The sequence below is a fragment of the Octodon degus genome, unplaced genomic scaffold (genome assembly GCF_000260255.1).
Source record: "Octodon degus isolate 3935 unplaced genomic scaffold, OctDeg1.0 scaffold00243, whole genome shotgun sequence".
Taxonomy (NCBI): Eukaryota; Metazoa; Chordata; class Mammalia; order Rodentia; family Octodontidae; genus Octodon; species Octodon degus.
The window spans coordinates 1,734,059-1,741,278 of record NW_004524819.1 but is presented as its reverse complement, the minus strand read 5'-3'; positions in this window follow the sequence as shown (position 1 = coordinate 1,741,278).

The following is a 7,220-nucleotide window of genomic DNA, read 5'->3' as shown; positions in this document are numbered from 1 at the left end:
ACCAATTTGGTTTGAAACTGTCTCATTGCTATTTGTTTCTCAATAAAATTATGGAAAATAAATAAATAAATAAAATAATAAAAAACTAGGGTGCAGGAAATAATAGTTCATCATTTAAAAGACAATGCATAGATGAACAATGTGAGAATAATAGGTATTAAAGAGAAAGAAAGAGCCAGTACAAATGACATTAGAGAAATTCAGAGAGAAGTAGTAGCAGAAAACTTCCCAAGTATGAGGAAAGAATCTGACATTGAGGTAACCGAAGCATACAGAATGCCAAGCAAACTGAACCCAATTAAAAAGACACTGAGACATATAATAGTCAAGTTCCTATGAATTCAGTTCAAGAACAACATACTGAAAGCTGCTGGAGAATAGAAGCAGATCACATAAAGGAAAACCCTTCAGAATTCTGGCCGACTTCTCTTCACAAACCATGAATGCAAGAAGAGCATGCAGTAGAGTACTTCAAGTCCTCTATGTAAACAAATTCTGGCACAGATTACTCTACCCTGAAATTCTCTCTTTGTAGTTTGATGGAGAAGTGAAATACATCTATGAATAAGAACAACTATAGAATTTCATGATGACAAATTCAAGCCTGCACAGGCTCCTGAAAGATTTTCTAGATAGGGAACAAAATGATCAGAACTCCATGAACAAGAACAGAAGAAGCACAATAAATAGAGCAAACAATTAAACACAGGTGAAAAAGAAATAAGCAACAGGTAGTAAATAAAATGTCAATCATAAATCAATAAACCAGAATTATAGCGATCAAGGTAAATAGATTCAATTCAGCAATTAAGATGAATAGATGGGCACAGTGGATTAGGAATCAAAATCCAACAGTGTGCTGTATACAAGAAACACATTTAACTCATAGATTCAATCAAAGGCTGAAAGTCAAAGGATGGAAAACAATAATAGAACACCCAGCACCTCAGAGAAAAGCAGTGGTAGCTATTCTACTCTCAGACAGTCTCAACTTCAAACCAACAATGACCACGCAAAATAAAGAAGGCCACGATATACTGTTTTGGGAAAAAATACAGGAGGAAAAGGTAACACTCATAAATATGTATGCACCAAATACAGGAGCACATACCTATAGAAAGCAAATCTCAATGCAGGTGAAAAATCTAACATGTAATACCAAATTCTGAACAGGAGTCCTTAACACCCCCTTATCCTAAAAAGATCAGTCACCCAAACAAAAAATTAGCAAAGAAATAACAGAACTGAACCACAGCTTGAAGGAAATGGACTTGGTGAACATATACAGAGTTTTCCACCCAAAAACAGCTAAATACACATTTTTCTCAGCTGCGCATGGGTCATTTTCTAAAATAGACCACATACTGGTCTATAGGTCAGGCTTAAGTATTATGCAAGAAAATTATCCCATGAATATTTTCTGACCACCATGCAATGAAACTGGAAAAAAATGGCAAAAGAAACCAGAAAAAAACCCTAAATACATGGAAAATAAACGACATGGTACTCAGCAACCAGTGGGTCACAGAATAAATTAAACAGGAAATTCAACAATATCTACAATTCAGTAAAAATTAAAGCACAACTTATCTGAATTGATGGCATACAAAAAAGCTGTTCTCAGGAAGAATTTCAAAGCTGTGAACTCACACATTAGGAAAACAGAACAGGAACAAATAAATACCCTAATGATGGACCTCCAAAAACTAGAAAAGCAAGAGCAAACCGAAGCCAGAACCCAAAGACAGGAAAAAATCATAAAGATTGGATCTGAAATTAATACAGTCGAGACAAAGAAAGCAGCTCAAAGAATTAACAAACCAAAAGTTGGTTCTTTGAAAGATTAAATAAAATTGATAAGCCCATAGCTAATCTCATCAAAAAGAGGAAAGAAAAAATTTGGATACAAGCAATAAGGAATGAAAAGGGTATAATTACCACAGACCCAGTGGAAATTCAGAAGATTATCAATAGCTACTTTGAGAATTTTGCTCTCACAGAACAGAAGACACAGAAGAAATAGATTCTCAGAAAGGTACAAATTACAACAACTGAATCGACAACATATAAACACTCGCGAAAACCCAATAACAGCCAATAAAATACGAGATGCAATAAAAAACGTACAGACAAAGAAAAGTTCAGGACCAGATGGATTCACAGCTGAATTCTACAAGAAATTTACAGAAGATGCAGTCCTTATACTCCTCAAACTCTTCAGTGAAATTGAAAAGGAAGCAATCCTCCCAAAATCATTCCTGGAAGCAACCGTTATATAAAAACCAGGGAACGATGCAAATACAAAAAAGCTACAGGCTTATCTTCCTCATGAACATACCTGCAAAAATCCTTATTATGATCCTTGCAAATGGAATACAGTATATCATGAGTAAGGTCATACACCATGACCAGGTAGGATTCATCCCTGGGATGCAAGCATGGTTCAATATTCAAAAATCTATAAATGTAATACACTATATCAATAGAGTGAAAATTAAAAACCACATGATTATCTCAATTGATGCAGAAAAAGCTTTTGACAAAGATTAACACTCATTCATGTTCAAAGTCACTCAGAAAATTGGAAAAGATGGCCTCTACTTCAATCAGGTAAAAGCCATTTATGAAAAGCCAGCGGCTAACATAATTCTTAATGGGAAAAAATTGAAATCTTTTACTCTTTGATCTGGTACAGGACAAGGATATCCTATATCACCACTCCTATTCAATATAGTTCTGGAATCATTATCTAAAACCATTAGACAAGAGAAAGGAAAAAAAAAAACGATAAAGAAGTTAAAATATCTTTATTTGCAGAAGACATACTTTACATGGAAGACCCAAGAATCTCCAGTGAGAAGTTACTAAAATTAGTACAGAAATTGAGTTGCACAGCAGGGTGCAAATTCAGGACCCAAAAGTCAGTAGCATTCCTTTACACAGATTACACAAACAATAAGTGGGAAATAAGAGAAACAATACCTTGTACGATAGCACCGAGCAAAAGGAAATACCTTGGAATTAATTGAACCAATGAAATCAAAGATCTTTTCAATGAATATTACATTTCTCTTTAAAAAGTGATCATACCGGATCTCAGAAAATGGAAAGGTATTCCATGCTCCTGGGTAGGAAGAAGCAACATTGTAAAGATGGCCATAATACCATAATCGCTTTAAAGATTTATTGCAGCCCCTATCAAACTACCACCAACATACCACCCAGACCTATAGAAATCAGTCCTAAAACATATTTGGAACCAGCAAAGACCTAGAATAGCAAAGGCAATCCTGGGCAATAAAGACAAGAAACGAGGCATTACAATTCCTGATTAAAATTATACTACAAGGCTACTGTGATATAATCATCTTAGACCTGGCAGCAAAATAGACCTGAGGATGAGTGGAATAGATTAGATGACCCTGAAGCCACTGCGAACACACTCAGCCATCTTGTCCTTGACAAAGGGGCGAAACACACTCACTGGAAGAAAGACAGACTCTTTGGCAAATTGTGCTGGAAAAACTAGCTCTCTACATATCAAAAACTAAAACTTGACCCAGGTCTATCACATCGTACTAAGCGAAAGTCAAAATGCATTAAAGATCTATACACTAAAGCAGGGACACTAAATCTTCTGAAACAAAAAGTAGGAGGAACTCTTGAAGACATAGGGGTAGGCAAAGAGTTCATGAACAAAAATCAATTTTCACAGGAAACATTTGAATGAAATAACAACTGGGACCTCCACTTACTGAGAAGTTTTGCAGATCAAAATAAGTAGCCAACAAAGAGAAAAGACAAACCACAAATTTTGAAAATACAAACCTAGGCAAATGTTTGCTCTCTAGAATTTATAAAGAACTAAAAAACACTAGGACCCCAAAATTTAAAGACCCAATCCAGAAATGGGCATCCGAGATGAACACACTTCTCAGAGGATGAAATTAAAGAAGAGAATAAATATATGAAAAAATGCTCCACAAAGCTAGCCACCAGTGAAAAGCAAACTAAAACAACACTGAGATATCATCTCACCCCAGAAAGAATGGCTATCATAAAGAAATCAGCCAATAACAAATGTTGGAGAGGCTGTGGGGAAAAAGGAACCCTTCTCCACTGCTGGTGGGAATGTAGACTGGTGCAACTGTTATGGAAATCAGTGTGGAGACTCCTTAGAGAACTTAGACTTTAAATCCCATTTAAACCAGCTATTCCTCTACTGGGAATTTTTCTGGTAGATCTGAAAACATCATATCGTAGGGATATATGAGTGCCTATGTTTATAGCAGCACAATTTGTGATAGTCAAATCTTGAAAACAACCAAGATGACCGTCACCTGAGGAATGGATGAAAAATATATATTTTTGTACAATGGAGTATTACTCAGGTATAAAGAATGATAAACTTGAAGTCTTTATATTTAAGTGGAAGCCACTTGAAGATTTACTCATAAGTGAAATATACCAGACATACATGTGTAAATATATAGTATCCCTAGTATAAGACGTCAAAAGAAAAATACAAATAGACAGCTATAATACAAGTAAAAGGAAAACAAGATCTTGAGAACAAAATACTGTAGAGAGGGAAAGGAGAAGAGATAGAAAACATGACAGTGACAAGCCATACAGATATATGTAGAAGATTGGTAAGGCAATGATCCTGAGAATATCCAGATTTATGAATCTGGCAATTAATTGGAAAGACTCTCACCCTGACCAACTATGTATACTTGCACCTGTGAGCTAAGCAACTGTACTGAAGATAGCAATTTGTAATAGTAGGTTCATGCTTGGAGTGCCTGTCATTCTGGTCTTCTGAATATGGGTTGCTTGTCATGACATGCCCTTTGCTGCTATGCTGTCTCTTGGGTAGATGATTGTTTAAAAAGAAGGGGGTGGTGAATGAAGGCAGGAGACGGGAAATGGAATGTTGCAGGACTGTCCTGCTACAATGTTGTATATAGTTAGATTTTTGGACTTATGTGTAAACATAAGAAGTATATAATTCTCTATGCCTATTTTTTAAAATATATTCCAATTTTTAAATGTTCTTTCATCATATTCTGTAAGGACTTAAAGTTTAACATATCAATACTTGATGAAAAATGCCTGTTACATGTTATGTCTAAGATTTTTGATATTCAGACAGATAGTGAGGTTAAGCTCAACATTCTAGGTTGTATGGTAATAACAATTAGCTTCTCTTCTAGATGGTTAACAACCTAAGTTTGCAGATCAAAATTAGAGAAAAAGAAGGGTTTCTAGGAAAGCCAACATTTTGGCCCTAGCCTTCCAAGTTCAATTAAGACTCAGGGCCTATGAAAACTTTTACTGTAACATCATGTAACTCAGTAGTGTCCCAAATTTTCTGATCAAGTCTATTACAGGGCCAAGGAGGAAAGTAACTGATGATGTAGAGTGTGCCTAAGGAGAGTCACATGAAGAGAAAACATTCTCTCCGGCTGTCACAAAGAGGAAATTGACCAAGCATTAGCAATGACTCATTCACATGGCTGACACTGACAAAGAATCTACAATCTGAGGTACAATCATGATAAATCCTGACATTTGCCTGACCTTATCAGATGCAAAAGCTACAATTTTTGTTGCATAGGTCTTGCTTTATCTTGATCTGAACCATCGAGGAGAAAAGTATACAAATGAAGTATAAGAAGTAAAGACATGGTGTTCTGTTGAGCTGTAGGGGACTCAGATCAGCAATTTCTGATATTATCAGTCAAGTGGAAGACCAAATACTATTATGGACTACTGGGCTATTTTGGAATATATTTTCCTGAGTTAACATACCTATAATATTCAAATGATGGAATTAAACATAAAAGGGGATACAGATGAATGTCCATTTATTATCTGTGTATTCAACACGTTTAGGATATATATAGTTACATTCTTTAAATGAATAGAGGGATTTGGTCTAATAGAGTTTGTAAATAGAATATTATGTCTGCATCTTGTACAACAAATATCTTGTATATCAAATAACCACTAGGAAGAGTGTATGCAATGTGTTAATTATTGAAACTATCCTACCAATGTAATTTAATCTCTCATTGCTACTTGTTTCTCAATAAAATTATGGGATAAAAACAAAAAAATAAATTAAAGAAGCCAATAAATATATGATAAAATACTTCACATTACTAGCCATCCGGGAAATGCAAATTAAAACAACATTGAGATATCTTCTCACCGCAGAATGAATGGCTATCATAAAGCAATCAATCAACCACAAATGCTGGAGAGGGTGTGGTAAAAAATAACCATTCTCCACTGTTGGTGGAAATGAGAACTGGTGCAACAGTTACTGAAATCATTGTGGAGACTCCTTAGAAAACTAGGACTGGAAATGCCATTTAACCAGCTATTCTCCTACTGTGAATTTTAGTGGAGGATCTGAAAATATCATATCATAGTGATATATGTGCACCTATGTTTATAGTAGCACAGTTTCTGATTGCCAAATTGTGGAAACAACCAGGATGCCCATCACCTGAGGAATGGATTAAAAAGATGTCATATTTTTATACAATGGAATATTACTCAGTAATAAAGAATGATAAGCTCGAAGCCTTTATATTTAAGTGGTCACCACTGGTAGATGTACTCAAAAGTGAAATAAACCAGACACACATGTGTAAATATAATATAGTTTCCCTAGTATAAGAACTCAAAAGAAATACAAATAGAAAGGTATAATACAATTAAAGGGAAAGCAAATATTGATGACTAGACAATGAAGAGAGAACAAAAGCTAGGAAACATGACAGAGGCAAGCCACACAATAATGTGTACAAGCTGGGTAAGGCAATGATCCTGAGAATCTTCAGAAGATTTTCGAATCTAGCAGTTAATTGGAAGTATTCTCACCCTGACAAACTATATATCCTGACACTTGTGTCCTAAGCAACTGCACTGAAGATGCCAATTCGTAATAGTAGGTTGATTCTTGGAGTGTCTGACATTCTGGTCTTCTAAATACGTGCTGCTTCTCATGACATGCCAGTTTTTGCTGTGCTGTCTCTCGAGTAGATGACTGTTTTAAAAGGAAGGCAGTGGTGAATGAAGGCTGGAGATAGGGAAAGGAGTGTTGTGGGACTGTCCTGCAATGATGTTGTATATTTTTAGACTTCTGGACTTATGTATAAACATATATAATACTTTATTCCTATTTTTAAAATATATTTTAGTTTTTA